An 18,554-nucleotide genomic window follows, 5' to 3' on the forward strand; every position below is an offset into this window, starting at 1 on the left:
GATACAGTCACCTATACTCACTTCCTGAGAATTAATAATGAAAATGTACATTATTATACATTACAGTCTCAGGAAATGAGTATAGCTGATCATATCTTCTGTACAGTGACTTTAGATAGGTCACATTCCCCCAGCAAATCCATGATTTTACCTCTAATGATTTCCATTTATTTTGTAGGGAAATACTCCATTAAAAACTGCTATGCTATTTTTTAATTACACATTTTCATTCTTGGTTTTTGAACCAGGTCTTGGCCAGCAAATCGAGTGACTTTGATCAAAGTCTTTGGAAAATGTAATGTTTTAAGGACACGTTTAATTGGATCACAGTTTGAAGTGGTAGCAAAGTGAGTTTGCCCTTTGTCATAAGGTACCTAGGAATTCTGATCTATATTCCTGATTGCTATTGATTTTTCTAGATTTCATTATAAAATCAATAACTGTTGCACAGGGTAAAATAGTTTACAAGGGTTGCAACATACTGTGGACTTCTGAAAACATACTGAGCTCCACTGAAGCCACCCAGGCAGCCAATTAGAAGAAAACATCTATTAGGTAAAAACAGGGCAGTACCATTGACTGCTATTGATTTTCTTAGCCCTGTGAAAAGACAATCAATTAGATAAAGAAGGCTAATGTTACAGCTGCAATTTAATAACCCCTAAAAAAAGAAGGAGGGCTATTGATTCCTGACATGGAATGTTGAGGCTTATTGAAATATACTGAACTTCACCTGTCTTTTAATCAGGCCTGCAGAGAGGAAAGGAAGCCAGCCTCTCCTGCCTTGTGATAGAGAATCCCAATTATGAAAGAGCCTTGGTGAGGCCGGACCTAAGACATGCAAATGAAACTGAACTTTAGAAGAAACACAAGCCCAGATTGAATACGAAACCATGGAAGCTATTGACAGAAACTGTCTTGGTGAAGGTTGTTTCTTTTTCCACACTGGAGCTCACCAGAGTACCACCTGTCATTTTCAAAAGCAAAGTCAGTTTTGCCAACCAGCCGTGAATGACAAATAAAGCTTTATATGAAACACAAGGGCATATTATGTGCTATTGTGAGTTCTGCTAAGTGCTAATTTATCTGGCTTGTTCTCTTCAGCAAACACAGGCACAGACACATGAAATAATCCATCTAATTATGTAGCTATTTAGGAGAAAAACAAAGCAAGGTGTTTTTGTGTGTTGCAGAAGGTACATGATACAAGAAAGGTTTTCACAAAACCTAACATAGCTAATGAAAATAAATGAAATGCTGTAAGCTGTAACAATTTTAGAACAAATAAACTTTTGCCAGTTTTGGATTTAGGGAGTCCCAGCTGCTTTTCATAAATAGATGAGTACTTTCATTCACTTTTTTTATAGTCCCTAATTGGAAATGGCTAATAGGCCTTGTCCCTTTCAAGTATAAAATCTGGGCTAAAATACCTCATATAGATATTTTCTTTATGCTTTTCTTTTCTATTGCATGTATTTGATCCTTTCTCCCTCATTATATATATGCCTTTTTACCAGCAGACAGCTGCTATTCACAATAATTGCTAGGGCAGTCAATTATACTTTAAATAGACCTACTTGAGGACAAATGGTGGTCTAAATTGTACTGTAGGCATACCATACACAAAGACTATGTCATTTCTAGTATCTAAAATATTCTAAATATTCCTGAGCCATGATATAGTTTATATATCTTAGCATGTCAAAGACATTCCCCCAAATATTTCCTGAATACAGTGTCCTATTCTGTAAGCCATTACTTAATTACTTAAATTTCTATTTATAAACAGAATAGATTGTGCTAATTCCCTCTTGTGTATTTAGATAGCATAAATCTGTGTTGGAGGGAATATATTTTATTAGTATTTCCTTTTTGTTTAAATTCATGTGAATTCAATATGCAGGTCTTCTTCTAGTCATTAACATGGATGTTTAAAATGTGTTCTTGAAATGGTGTATTTTTCCTTAGGAATTACACAGTTGTAAAAAACAAAAAACTGTATTGATTTGGATAAAGAATTAAATTTCAGAATGTAATCATAATCACACACACAATCACAATGTGATCACAATCAAATGTGTATTAAATATATGTCTTGTTGCAATCATAATTTACATATATAGCATTTATATTATAAACACTGCTAGAGACAGGTCACAAGGGAGACCACTGGGCTTCTGTATGTAGCAACATAACATTAGAATAACAGTCAACACATTATTCACTGGCAAGGAGCCTGCAATCTATGAAAATCTAAAATACAGTGTTATAGATGAACCATAGTAATGATATTTTTATAATCAAAATTTCTAGATATGAAACTGTTTATCTTATTTATTTTAAATTTAAATTTATTTATTTTAAATTTAAAAATTAAAAATATAATTTGTCCTGCCTCTTGGAACATCATACCAAAATGTCATGTATTCTCTCATTGGTTTTCAGTTGCAAAGCAATAGATATAGGTCATTTATTCTCAAAAGTGTATGCTGCTACTGAGTTTATAAAATATATCTTTTTCTCATTAATTTCCTATGTATTTGGAGAAAAATGTCACACCTCTTAGGTATCTTGGATGGATGTGTTCTGAATTGTACTTTGACGTTAAAGGTTGAGGATAGCCCTCCAGGTGTTAGATAAAGCATAAGTGAATATTATATATATATATATATATATACATATATATATATATATATAATGTAAATAAAATCTAAGTTATAAAAGAGTAAGAATCTATCAAAAGAAGGGTAATGAAAGTGCATATTTAAATATCAAGGAATGAGCTTTTTGACACTTATACCTCTATTAGAAATATTGAAGAAGCATTTAGCTGTCCAACAGGCAATAGAAGAGCCCTTCACTCAGATATCGTCCCTCAATTTTCTAAGACTGCAAAAATAAAAACTTCACTTTAAAGCCCATGGTGAGAGTAGCAACAAAGTCAGGTAACATTTTCCAAACCTCAAAAAGTGTTTTATGAATGAGGGGATGCAAATGAATTTAAAAGATTTTTGATGGGCATGGTAAAGGACATTGGGCATCCCAGGTGCGCCAGTGGTAAAAACCTGCCTGCCAATGGGTAAGAGACACTGGTTCAATCTCTGGGTCTGGAAGATCCCCTAAAGGAGGGCATGGCAACCCACTCCAGTATTCTTGCCTGGGAAATCCCTGACAGAGGAGCCTGGCAGGCTACAGCCCATGGGGTCGCAAAAGAGGTGGACATGACTCAGTGACTAAACAGCAGTTAATGGTATAGTTGCTTAAAAAATTTGAAGGATTTAACTTATGGATGCAAATTTTAAAAAATATCTTTATTCCAGTAGCATAAAGTAATACATATTTTAAAGTGAAAATTTAATAAGCATATGCAAATACCCTCCCCTTCTACCCAGAGTGTGTGTGCATATGCTTTGAAAGTACAAAGCGTGATTGAAATTTGGTTGATTTGAAATGATTATTTTGAAATGGAATGGAATTAAACATTGACTGTAGGACTTCCCTGATGGCCCAGTGGTTAAGAATCCACCTGACAATGCAGGGAACACTGGCTTGATCCCTGGTCTGAGAAGGTTATTCATGCCATGGGGCAACGAAGCCCGTGTGCCATAACTATTAAACCTGTGCCCTGGAGCCCGCAAACCGCAACTTCTGAGTGCACCTGCTGCAACTGCTGAAGTCTGTGCACTTTAGAGCTGGGCTCTGCAACAAGGGGAGCCACCACAATGAGAAGCTCATGCATTGCAACTTTCTCAGCGGATAGCATCTGCCCACCACAACTAGAGAAATCCCCCCCACAGCAATGAAGACCCAGCGCAGCCAAAAATAAATTAGTTAATTAAATGAAAAAATGTCTAAAAACCGACTGTAAACTTCACTTGGTGGAAGACTTCTGAGCTAGAATTGATTAGACTATTTTCATTCTGCTTTTATTATAGAACTGGGGCAAATGGAGGCATATCTGTCAACATTTATCTCACTCTTTGTATGCAAATGCCATGACTAATATGAAAATATGTTTCCATCACAAAAATGATAAGATATAGGATTCCAAATCAATAGATAGTCACTTAAAATGGTTAGCATAAGAAATTTAACAATAAATCCTCTATTTAGGAGTGTTACTTTTACTAACCTTTGCTATTTTGATTTTAAGAGATAATAGTTTAAATCAGAGGTTCTCAACAGAGAATAATGTCTCTCAATGGGCAACTCTGGAAACACTTTGATTGTCATGACTAGTGATCAGAGGGCTCCTGCGATCTAGTGGTTAGAGACCATATCTAGCAATGCACAGGATAACACCATAAAACAAAGAACCATTCAGCCCAAAGTGTCCTTAGTGTTGCTGTTGAGAAACCCTAGTTTAGAGGGATGACCTTTGCTTTCATTGTCTTGTGCATTATTTTGTTTTCATTGTCATATGCATCATATGCATATTGGGCATGTGCATATGCTGAAAATCAAAGAGAAACACTCAGAAATTCTATATATATTAAATCCTTTATCACTGGTACAATGGAGGGCTAAACATTGTCTTGAGGATGTCGTAATTTCTTGGGGGGATGAACTCTTTCTTCAGTCCTATATAGGCACTGCATAGGAATCCAGATGTATAGTTTTTAGGAAATTATTGTGTTGATTTTTTTACCACATTAATTGAAGAGCATGAAAAAAGACATTGGCAAGTGAATTTGTTAATTCGTTATACACAATTATTTTATAAGAGTTTTGCTTTAGACACAGAATTCCATTATAACATTCTTACCCAGATTGTTTAGTCACTAAGTCATATCCGACTCTTGCAACCCCATGGGATGTAGCCTGTCAAGGTGCTCTTTCCATGGGATTTCCCAGGCAAGAATACTGGAGTGGGTTGCCATTTTCTTCTCCAGGGAATCTTCCCAACCAAGGATTCAAACCCAGGTCTCATGCACTGCAGGCAGATTCTTTACCGACTGAGCTACTAGAGAAGCCCAAGATTACCTTGGTCTACACGAAATTTCCATCATCTCCAAAACTTATCTCAAGTCCTAAGCATTACATTTTCCTTGACATAACAAATGGCTGCCCTGTAGAACAAAGAGCTACAAAATTATGTGTGGATATCTGAGTTCAGAACTGTTTTGCAGATATGGAAAGAAAACATGTTTGAAAGAATCTCATTTTCTTTATTTTAAGAATTTTACACATTCTGTTCTTTCACTGTTGTTAATTTGGTAGGAATTGTGCTTTTGGACCAATAGGCTGACAGGCTAAATGTTGAGACTGTTCAAATTTTACAGCTAAACTCTACAACATCCCACTTCAATGCTTCATTTTGTTGTCACCTCCTTTTATAGAGATACAAAATCTTTTTTTTCTTCTTTTTCTAATTGTATTGCCTTTATTTAATTTGAAAATATGGTTACTTTCTTCATATTCTTCTTAGTTCTGTTTTGTTTTTTAATTGAAGTATAGTTGATTTATAATGTTGGAGACAGAGGATCTTGGTCTATCACTTCGCTATTAAAATTTAAGATGAATAACAGTTTTTAAAATTTGGTACTCAATTTTATAATTTGGTACCAATTTTTAAAATTTGGTACTCGAAGTTTGTAAATTATCCTCAAAAATTTCATTTTTAATGCTTGAATTGTTGAATAATATTGAAAATCTATATAGCTTAATAAAATTTAAAATACTTGTCTACTTGCCTGAGTCCATATAACTGGAAAAATTAGATATTAACTTGTGGTTGAGGACATGTAAAATTTTGAAGCAACATTTATCAGCTCATCTACCCATGATTTTCCACTTAACCCTATACTGAACATTTATTCAAAATAATTAATAATGTTTATCATCAGTTCAGTTCAGTGCAGTCACTCAGTCATGTCCAGCTCCTTGCTACTGCACGGAATGCAGCCCGCCAGTCTTCCCTGTCCATCACCAGCACCCAGAGTTTACTCAGATTCATGTCCATTGAGTTGGTGATGCCATCCAACCATTTTATTTTTTCTTTGATCTCAGAACTCTTTGATTATATAATAGTGTTACTGTTTTGCTACATTTGCCTTCCTATTTATATTAAAATTGATTGCATATTATTTTAATATGAATGGCTAAACCTTAAACTTAATGAGAGAAGAAGATATATTTAGTTGATCTGTGTTCATACTCATAACGCCTAACAAAATTGGCTTTTAAGAAACACTTGTTGAAATTAAAAAAAAAAAAATCCTTAGTGAATGAATTATGGTGTACTTAAAATTTCTTGATATTTGTTCATATATCATTCAAACTATTGCTCACAACCTTCTTGAAACTCTTTATTTTCACTTTACAAAAAGTGCACTATCTCATTCTTCTTAAGATTCTTTTTCCATCTGCTTGCCAGTTCTTTTCCTTTTCTTAAATGTATATGTTCTCCAACGTTCTTTCCCCATCCATCTCCTCTGTATTTCCTATCTTCCCTTGGTTTCCTCAAAGATCTAACCCAATGTGGTTATATCAGTTCTCATGTAGTCTCTATCTCGCCTTCATTTTGGGAGCTCAGGCCATATCTACATGCATGCATATTGTAGGTGAGTGTGTGTTAAATCACTATAGTTTTGTCCAACTCTTTGCAGCCTTATGACTGTAGTCCACCAGGCTCCTCTGTCCATGGGATTCTCTAGGCAAGAACACTGGAATGGATTGTCATGCCCTCCTCCAGGGGATCTTCTGGACCCAGGTATTGAACCTGGGTCTCCTGCACTTCCTGCATTGACTGACGGGTTCATTACCACTAGCGCCACCTGGAAAGTTCCCATATCTACATACCTCCTGCTAATGGCAATAAATTCAAAACAAAATTAATGGTAAGTAGCATTTCACTGTATTATTCTATTTTTGTAAAATTATTTTGTAACTAGAATAAGGATATAGTTAAAAATGTGAATACAATGAGAATTTCTAATGTAAATTTTAATATACTGGAAAAAATAAACAAATTGCTCCAAAGCAGAAGATGAAGTATGTATACTCTGTTACTTTTAAGCCATTGAATATACCAAAGTTATTTTAAAATATGGTATTCTAAAGTCAATTAATTAAATTAAAATTGGATTCCAAATATGTTATCAAAAGTAAATAAAAATATTTGCAAAGAAAGATGCCTGGTATAGTTCTTTTTTATATAAAATATGGAAATAGCTATATTGCCATCAGCAGTAATCTTCATTAACAATTCATACTAATAAAGTAATGCAATTATGGCTTATTTCACTTTAATTTGCTCATTTATTATTTCTAACTTTTCCTCAGATGCATATATAGATGTATATGTATCTATATGCATACATGTAGGCACACATGTAAACAATAAAATATTGTTTTAAAACAAATCACGCTCAATGGCTTTCCCTTTCTGCAGGGAAGAAAAGCATTTTCCTGCCAATAATACCTGCATTTATGGACAAGTTCTCAAACAATTTATTTAGGCAACAAAGAAGAAACTGAATTTTGTTAAGAGCACATACAGAAAAATGAAAATATATGCTACTTTTTATCTCCTTAATTTACTTTGGAGTTTTGTATGCTGAGTTGACACTGCCTTATACTAGCTGGAGGAGGACACAGCAACTCACTGCAGTGTTCTTGCCTAGAGAATTCCATGGACAGAGAGCCCAGCAGGCTTCCATCCCTGGGTTGGGAAGATCCCCTGGAAGAGGTCACAACAACCCATGACAGTATTCTTGCCTAGAGAATCCCATGGACAGAGAGTCCGGCAGGCTTCCATCCCTGGGTTGGGAAGATCCCCTGGAAGAGGTCACAGTAACCCACTGCAGTATTCTTGCCTAGAGAATCCCATGGACAGATAGTCTGGTGGGCTACAGCCCATAGAATCACAAAGAGTTGGACACAAATGAAGCTCCTGAGCAGGCCTTATACTAGAAGAGCATATACTTTCTATGGGTAAGTTTTAGAGTTTCAAGGTGTGGACAGTGTGAGACCCTGAGTAAAGGCATGAAGAGGAGACAAGGAGACTGGCAACATTCATTTTAGGGAATTTTATATAAAAGGACAAAACCATAGGGGTGATTCTGACAATAGACTTAGTCAACTTCAGCTGAAATGTAAGCTGCAAAAGTCTATAATGAAAACTAAACTAAATAAAGTATATGTTTCAAAAAGCTTTTGAAGACTGTCAAAATAATCCCATACCAATAATTTACAAAATAGAGTGTACAAGGATTGCTTTCTTTGTCATTGAATTAGGATAAACCTTAAAACTGAAGTAGGGGGTACTACCTTTTCTGCATTACACATATAGTTATAGTCAAGAGAAAATGCTTTAGTTGAAGTTTACTCTGAGGAAGAAAGTCAAACTTAGTGCCATCAGCTACCACCCGGTTACTCTCAAGTCTACGTTTAAAACAAGCAAAAAAGCACCATAGCAGGAGTGAGTGAGCTGAGAGTAACAGGCCTTGTGAGAAATGCCTCTAAGCCAAGAAAAGAGGCCAGAGAGACCTGCATAAAATCATGCCTAGAAGCTGCTGACTACAACAGTTAGAGACTGGATTCTTGTTTCCTAACTGAATATTTTCTGAATTGCTGAATCTATAATTCCATCAGTTCAGTTCAGTCTCTCAGTTGTGTCTGACTCTTTGTGAACCCATGAACTGTAGAACTCCAGGCTTCCCTGTTCTTCACCGTCTCCCAGAGCTTGCTCAAACTCATGTCCACTGAGTCAGTGATGCCATCCAACCATCTCATCCTCTGTCATTCCCTTCTCCTCCTGCCTTCAGTCTTTTCCAGCATCAGGGTCTTTTCCAGTGAGTCACTTCCATCAGGTGATTTTATTCTTGCAAAATATGTTGACAGAATCCTTGGGGACCTATCACAAGATCTTCCTAATTTGGAGGCAAAAGTGAACATAAGCCTCTGTTTGATATTTCTGAAGGAAGGAGGTATAAAAAAATGGCCTCACCTAGCAAGGTAAGAAGGAACCAGGCAGTTGTGGGCCTGATTACTCATGCCTACTGACTTAAATGTTAATCGCATTTTTTTTAAAGTACCATCACAGCAATATCTATACTAATGTTGGATAAACAATCGGGCACCATATCAAGGCCAAGTTAATACATAAATGTAACCATTTCAACCTGCCCCTTGCTAAACAACTATACTTTCATATACATCCCCTGAAACCTTACTTAATATCTAAATTAAGATAATAATAATGTCATACTTCCATTTAACATGATGCAACTATCCTCATGCATCTGAAAATTCACTAACTCCCCAGAAGAGAAGGCAAAAGTCCTTAGGAGATGTAAATTCTTTCCTTTAATATCCTGTAACTTAAATACTGTGAAGTAAAACCAATGATAATAAATGCTATAATGTAAAATTAGTGCATCTTATATGATAAAGGGTTAAGAGAGAAAAAAATAGATAATTACTACACACACACACTCAACACAAAGCAAGCAAGAAATATTCATGACAATTACTATTCTTGTTTCTTTAACTAGCCATTTGGTTGTAGCTGGTAACTTGTGACTATCTTCTTCCACTATCCATTCTCTATTTCTTTTGTAGTACACCACCTACAAAAAGTGTAACATATGCTAATATGGATACCATAACTAGAAGAAAGGAATAAAATGAACAAAAGAAATATTTGAAATAATAATGACTGAGAATTTGCCTGACAATGTCAGACACCAAACTACAGATCCAGGAAATGCAGAGGACGTCAAGGAGGGTAAATGCAGGGGAAAAAAAAAAAAAACCCTAGGCATATCATATCCTAACTTCAGAAAATCAAAGATAATAAAAGAATTTTGAAAAAAGTCAGAGGAAAAATATACCTTCTCTATAAAGGAACAAGGTAAACTATATCTGACTGACTTCTCAGCTTGCTTAGAACACTCTTGTTTAGCTACTCGGTCATGTCTGACTCTTTGAGCCCCTCTGGGTTGTAGCCCACCAGACGTCACTCTCCATGGGATTTTTCAGTCAAGAATACTGGAGTGGGTTTCCATTTCCTCCTCCAGGGGATTTCCCCAACCCAGGGATTCTACCCTCATCTCCTTTGTCTCCTGCATTGCAGGTGGATTCTTTACCTTCTGAGTTATCAGGGAATCCTGACTTGTGAGAGAACATGCAAGTGAGAAAAAAGTGGAGTGAAATATTTAACGTGTTAAGAGAAAAATCCACTAATCTAGTATTCTGTATCTTGAAAAATTCTCTTTCAGAAGTGAAGGAAAAATAAAGAGCTTCTCAGACAAAGAGGCAATTTATTGCAAGTAGATCTCAGTTCAATTTAGTTCAGTTCAGTCGCTCAGTAGTGTCCAACTCTTTGTGACCCCATGAATCGCAGCACACCAGGCCTCCCTGTCCATCACCAACTCCCAGAGTTTACTCAAGCTCATGTCCATTGAGTCGGTGATGCCATCCTGCCATCTCATCCTCTGTCGTCCCCTTCTCCTCCTGCCCCCAATCCCTCCCAGCATCAGGGTCTTTTCCAATGAGTCAACTCTTCGCATGAGGTGGCCAAAGTATTGGAGCTTAAGCTTCGGCATCAGTCCTTCCAATGAACACCCAGGACTGATATGCTTTAGGATGGACTGGTTGGATCTTCTCACAGTCCAAGGGACTCTCAAGAGTCTTCTCCAACACCACAGTTCAAAAGCATCAATTTTTCGGTGCTCAACTTTCTTCACAATTCAACTCTCACATCCTTACATGACCACTGGAAATACCATAGCCTTGACTAGACAGACTTTTGTTGACAAAGTAATGTCTCTGCTTTTTAATATGCAAGTAGATCTACATTGTAAAAAAGTCTCAAAAGAAAATCCCTTAGAAATAAGGATAATGATATAGGTTAGATATTAGGATCTACATAAAAAACAACATCAGAGAAGGAATAGGTGAAGGTAAAATAGTACTTTTATTTTATTATTCTTAATTGATCCAACTTTTAACAGTCTTTCAAAATAACATTAGCAGCAATATATTTATATATATTTACATACGAGTGAAGTGAATGAGCAGTGATAAAAAGGGCATGATGGAAAAATTAGGATCATTTTGTCACTATAGGAAATTTCATCATCTATAAAGCTACATAGCATTATTTGAAAGTGGATTTGGATTAGTCATAAATGTATATTGCAAACAAATCTATATGAGGAAAATTACAAAACTCTGATGAACGAAATCAGAGAAGAATTAAATAAATGAAGAGCTATTTCATGTTCATTTTGACTCAATATCATTGAAATGTCATGTTTTTCCAACTTGATCTGTAGACTCAACACAATTACAATAAAAATCCCAGTAAGTTATTCTGTGGACAGTGACAAACTGATTCTAAAGTTTATATGGAGAGAAAAAAACCCAGAATATTCAACACAATATTGAAGAAGAAGAATGTTGAAGTACTAACACTGTTCAATTTCAAGACTTACTACATAGCTACATTGGTGCCAGAATAGGGAAATAGATAAATGGATTACACACACAAAAATATAGTTAACTGGTCTTTGATGAAGGAGCAAAGTCATTAAAAGAGAAAAGATAGTCTTTTCAAGCAGTGGTGCTGGAAAAACTATACATTCAAGTGTTTAAAAAATGAACCTAGATAGAGATCTTGCACGCTTCATACAAGTGCATGCATGCTAAGTCACTTCATTTATGTCCAACTCTTTGTGACCCTATGGGCTGTAACCCACCAGGCTGTCTGTCCATGGAATTTTCCTGGCAAGAGTAAATACTGGAATGGGTTGTTGTGCCCTCCTCCAGGGGGTTTTCACAACCCGGGGATTCAATGTGCATCTCTTCTGTCTCCTGCATTGGCAGGCGAGTTCTTTACCACTAGCACCATCTGAGAAACCCCTCTCACAAACAGATAGACAGACAGACACACACACACACAAAATCTCAAAATGAACAACAGACCTATGTAAATTCAAAATAACAAACTTTCAGATTACATTGAAGAAATGTAGATGATTTTGATTTTGGTAATGACTTCTTAAATAAACCAAAAGCACAATCCATTAAAAAAAAAAGATTTGATACAATGAACTTCATTAATTTAAAAGTTTCTCCTCTGCAAAACGTACTTTCAAGAGAACAAAAATGCTAGCCATGTACTGGGAGAAAACTGTTGCAAAAGCAAATCTAATAAGAAACTGAAAATGAAGAGGAACTAAAGAGCCTCTTGATGAAGGTGAAAGAGGAGAGTGAAAAAGCTGGCTTAAAACTCAACATTCAAAAAACTAAAATTATGGCATCCAGTCCCATAAGTTCAGTTCGGTTCAGTTCCTCAGTCGTGTTTGACTCTTTGCAACACCATGGACTGCAGTACTCCAGGCTTACCTGTCCATCACGAATTCCTAGAGCTTACTCAAACTCAAGACAATTGAGTCAGTGATGCCATCCAACCACCTCTGTTGTCCCCTTCTCCTCCTGCCTTCAAGCTTTCCCAGTCTTAGGGTATTTTCTAATGAGTTGGCTCTTTGCATCAGGTGGCCAAAGTATTGGAGTTTCAGCTTCAATATCAGTCCCTTCAATGAATATTCATGACTGATTTCCTTTAGGATGGACTGGTTGGACCTCCTTGCAGTCCAAGGGACTCTCAAGAGTCTTCTCCAACTCCACAGTTCAAAGATTCAATTTCTCGGTGCTCAGCTTTCTTTACAGTCCTACTCTCACATCCATACATGACTACTGGAAAAACCAAAGCTTTGACTAGACGGACCTTTGTTGACAAAGTAATGTCTCTGCTCTTTAATATGCTGTCTAGATTTGCCATAACTTAACTTCCAATTAGTAAGCATCTTTTAATTTCATGGCTGCAATCACCATCTGCAGTGATTTTGGAGCCCCCAAAAAGATAAAATCTGTCACTGTTTCCATTGTTTCCTCATCTATTTGCCATAAAGTGATTGGACCAGATGCCATGATCTTAGTTTTCTGAATATTGAGTTTTAAGCCAACTTCTCCACTCTCCTCTTTCACTTTCATCAAGAGGCTCTTTAGTTCTTTGCTTTCCACTGAAAGGGTGGTATCATCTGCGTATCTGAAGTTATTGATATTTCTCCTGGCAATCTTGATTTCAGCTTCTGCTTCCTCCATCCCAGCATTTCTCATGATGTACTCTGCCTATAAGTTAAACAATCAGGGTGACAATATAGAGCCTTGATGTACTCCTTTCCCGATTTGGAACCATTCTGTTCCATGTCCAGTCCCATCACTTCATGGCAAACAGATGAGGAAAAAGTGGAAACAGGGACAGACTTTATTTTCTCAGGCTCCAAAATCACTGCACACAACAATTATAGCCACCAAATTAAAAGACACTTGCTCCTTGGAAGAAAGCTATGACAAACCTAGACAGTGTATTAAAAAGCAGAGACATAACTTTGTCAACAAAGGTCTGTCTAGTCAAAGCTATGGGTTTTCCAGTAACCATGTATGGATGTGAGAGTGGACCATAAAGAATCCTGAGGAACTGATGCTTTTGAATTGTGGTGCTGGTGAAGACTTTTGAGAATTCCTTGGACAGCAAGGAGATCAAACCCGTCAATCCTAAGGGAAATCAACCGTGAATATTCATTGGAAAGACTGATGCTGAAGCTGAAGTTCAAATACTTTGGCCACCTGTTGAGAAGAACTGACTCATTGTGAAATACCCTTATCCTGGGAAAGATTGAGGGCAAGGGGAAAAGGAGGCGCAGAGGATGAGATAGTTAGATAACATTACCGTCTCAATAGACATGAGTTTGAGCAAACTCAAGCAGATAGTGAAGGGCAAGGAAGCCTGGTGTGCTGCAGTTCATGGGGTTGCAGGAAGTTGGACCCAACTTAGGGACTGAATAACAGCAAATTATTTTTCAAAATGAACAAAGAACCCTTAAAATTCAAAAGTAAAAATAAAAACAATTCAAGTAAAAATGGGCCAAATATATGAACAGGTACCTCACCAAAGAAGATATAGTGATATCAAATAAGCACCTGGAAAGATACTCTACATTGTATATAATCAGGAAATTGCAAATTAAGATAACAATGAGATAGGACTACATTCCTATTGTTGTCGTCATTCCTATTAGCATGGTCAAAATTTAGAACTCTGACAATACCACATGTTAGGAAGTGTATGAAGCAACAGGAATTCTCACTCACTCCTGGTGGAAATGTAAAGTGATGGAACACTTTTATTAAAGCATTTGGCAGTTTCTTACAAAACTAGTCACACTCTGAACATATGAAACAGAAGTGGCACCGTTTGGTGTTTACCGAAAGGAGTTGATTTGAAACTTACCCCTACAAAAATCTGTACATGGATATTTATAGCTCCTTTATTCATAATTGCCAAAACTAGGAAGAAAATAAGAGTCTTTCCTTAGGTAACTGCATAAACAAACTGTGGTACAGCCAGCCAATGGAATATCATTCTTTACTCACAACAAATGAGCTATCAAGTTATAAATTGACATGGAGTAAACTTAGATGCAAATTACTTAGAGAAGGAAGCCAATCTTAAAATGCTACCTACTGTTGATGATTCAAAATATATGACATTCTGGGAAAAGAAAGACATCCCTGGTGGCTCAGATGGTAAAGAATCTGCCTGCGATGGAGGAAACCTGGATTTGACCCCTGGCTTGGGAAGATCCCCTGGAGGAGGAAATGGCAACCCACTTCAGTATTCCTGCCTGGAGAATTCCTTGGACAGAGGAGCCTGATGGGCTACAGTCCATGGGGTTGCAAAGAGCTGGACACAACTGAGCAACTAATCATTTAATCATTTCTCTCAAAGATAAGACAACACAGAAATCTGCACGTGAATATTCAGAGTGTCTTTATTCATATAATAAAAACTTTAAACCATCAATTCCATCAATATGTGAATGGTTAAACAAAATTATATACATTCCTATCATGAAATATTCTACTCAGCGATGTAAAGGAATGAACTATTGATAGAACAACTCACATAGATTTCAAGGGAATTTTGTTGAATGAAAAGTAAGGCCAATACCATATGAATGATATACCAAGAAGCCAATACAAATAGAGTTGACCCTTGAATAAAGCAGGCTTGTTTTTCTACCCATTGGAAAATCCACATATAACTTATAGTCAGAGCTCCCTATGCACCAGTTTCTCCATATCTGAGTTTCTGTATCAAGGCTCCTTACCTGTGGATTCAACTAGCTTCAGATGGTATAATACTGTTGTATTTATTACTGAAAAAAAAAAACCAGTCTGTGTTAAGTGGGTTCATGCAGTTCAAATCCATGTTGTTAAAGAATCAACAGTAAATCACATAAATCATTTCATTTATGTGGCAATCTTGAAATGACAAAAGAATAAAGATAGAGAATAGCTTGATGGTTCCCAGTAGTTGGTTTGGAATGAATGGAGGGATAGGGGTGATTGTAGCTACTTATGATGGAACTCTTCTATATCTTGACTATTGTGGTAGTCACACAAATGTACATATACAATAACAGTGCACAGAACTAAATACACATACACACATACCAACACACACTCAAATGAGTACATATAAAACTGGTGATATGGGACTAAAGTTACCAGATAATATCTACATCAGTGTCTTGGTTTTGAAATTGACATTATGTGTTGGTTATTTCAAAGTAAAAATTGCTAGTAGAGTGGAGGAAGAACTAGAATATTAACCAAAAGCTGTTTTAGTTCAGTTCAGTTCAGTTGCTCAGTTGTGTCTGACTCTTTGTGACCCCATGAACCGCAGCATGCCAGGCCTCCTTGTCCATCACCAACTCCAGGAATTTAACCAAACTCATGTCCATTGAGTCAGTGATGCCATCTAACTATCCCATCCTCTGTCATCCCCTTCTCCTCCTGCCTTCAATCTTTCCCAACATCAGGGTCCTTTCAAATGAGTCAGTTCTTCACGTCAGGTGGCCAAAATATTGGAGTTTCAGCTTCAACATCAGTCCTTCCAAAAAGCACCCAGGACTGATTTCAAAAGTAAAAATGTGGTTAACAAACCTTTTGTAAGTTTTGAAAGAGATTTTTGAAGAATCAAAACAAAAACACTAAAAATGATCCATATGAAGAATTAAAAATAAAACCTGTATAGTTAAATGTATAAAATAATGTGTGAAACACTACAACAGTGAATTTGCATTAATATAGGACTATATTTCAAAATGTGCAATTTGGAGTGTGATAATTGTTTGGGGTTTTTGCGTATATGTGTGTGTTTAAGACTTTCTGTATATTGGATGGTGTTCATCAAACTTGCAATCCATCATTAATATCTAGTGTGTCTACTTAGGCATTATAAAAGTCAAACACCTGTACACATTTTCAAATATCCTCCAGAGGTGTCCAATTTGACAACCATCAAACTAGACTCTCTTTTCCAAAAAACTGAGTGATCAGAATTTCTTGAAGAAATAGGGAGAAAGACCTTTTTGATGATATTGAAAGAACAGTCAAGTGTATACATCTTAAAAGGGTGCCAGGACAAATATATTTTACTGGTGAGTTTTAGCAAACTTTGAAAAAAAAGATATAATTCTATTATTATTGAAATATTACTTATCCAGTAAAACAGACGGAACTATCTTTTGACTTTTTGACTGGCTGCCAATCTGTAGAGGTAAGTATCATATTTTAAAAAGTAATGCAAATTATGAATATCAGTACAAATTTCACAAATAAAATATAGTAACTAATATTTATCATTGCATAAAATAATAAACTATAATAACCAAATGCAGTTGATCTTAGATCAAGAATGTAGAAATGGTTCAATATTAAAATATCAATAAATGATTTTCAATGTTAAAAATTGAATGAGGTGAAATGCATTATTGGTTTAATAGATGTCTACATGTAATTGGAAAAGGTAAAACTACCTTAATTTAAACTTGAATGAAAAATAAAAATAGAGTAAACTAAATGATTAAATTTTGCTTTAAAATATTATTGTTATTAAGATCATAACATATTATGATATAAAATAGTTTGTGGTTCTTTATTATACAAAATACTCTAATATTTTTAAAATTTCTGTAATTTAAAACCTACAAGTAAATAATCTAAAATTTCCTTATTTATTTTACTACCCTTAAACAAATTATAATTAGCATGTTAGTAAAATTCACCTATGTCTATATATATTTATCCAAAATATGTGTGGTTTATACAAATGGACCCTTAATAAATAATTATGCAGTTTATTTTAAAAACATATTATGCAACCTTTATGTTTTTCTTGATTTCCTCTTCTCTACACCTTTACTCAATCTTGAAAGAGATGATATTGAGAGCTTTCTCCTTCCCAAGCCCATCCCTAGATACATAAATAGAATGTATTTATGTACATTATGTATATTTATGTACATTTATGTATATATTTATATGTACATTTATGTACATTTGTATATTTATGTACATATGTACACGTGTATATTTATGTACATTATGTGTATATATTTTACATATATAAAATATAACTTGGTTCCTAGATAAAAAGATTTATTATTATCAAACTATTTTCTCCAAATTATCTAAATTTAGTACAACCGGAATCAAGATCAGAAAAGAATTTTGCTTAAAATTTAACAACCTGCTTGTGAAAGGATAAAAGGGAAAGACTGATGAGACAATTTTTTTTTAATAAGGACAGTTAAAAGTTTTCAAACTATATTACAAGTATTGACTATCAAATCATGGTATGGGCCCGGGAATAGGTAAACACAGCAGGGGAAATGGTTGATGAATTGTGCTAATTAATATCACGTGCAGCAGTAAAACTTAAAAATATACAACCATATGTATGGAAAAGGAAATCTTTCATATAGATTTAGATAGTATAAAAAGGCATGCAATGTCATATAATAATTAATATCTAACTCCCTTCAAAGACCACCAGGAAAACCTGCTGAGATCAATTGAGTTCATTGGAAACTTGCTACTGACCAGATGCATTTCCCCACATGGAGGGCTCTAGTAGCTTAAGCATTTGGGCTTTAGAAACTTTTGTTTTAGAGAATTAGGTTATAGGGTAGTTTCAGGCCAAGATTATTAAACCCAGTGCTATAAAAGCTGGTCTCATTTAGAATTGGTGACCAAGGGAAGTTGATTGGTTCAGTCAGAAAATGAGACTGGCTATAAAAATTGTATTTTATAGTGCGTCAAAATTCTTATTGTTCTGCAGCCTATAGAGCAAGACCAAAAGATCCAGCTGTGTATAGGATAGATACATATTCTGTTCTAGAAAATTCATAATTCCATTTGGTATACAGAAAGAAAAGCAATCCTAAATAAAAACCCAGCCCAAGAGAATTTTAGTACATTTCAAACACAATTGCTGTATCAAGGAAAAAGACCTAGTTTGTGACTCGTTTTCCTTGTCAATGTAACAATGTCTTGGAAACATTTTGTCATAAAAGACATAGTTCATAGCAGAACTGACATAAAATAGGATTCTTATTTAAAACACAGAAATATATGGGTATTGTCTTTTGGGGGTTATTTCATCACTTACTTGAGATAGAAAGTTTGTGCTTATG

Source organism: Muntiacus reevesi, chromosome 14, assembly GCF_963930625.1.
Source record: "Muntiacus reevesi chromosome 14, mMunRee1.1, whole genome shotgun sequence".
In the NCBI taxonomy this organism is placed as follows: Eukaryota; Metazoa; Chordata; class Mammalia; order Artiodactyla; family Cervidae; genus Muntiacus; species Muntiacus reevesi.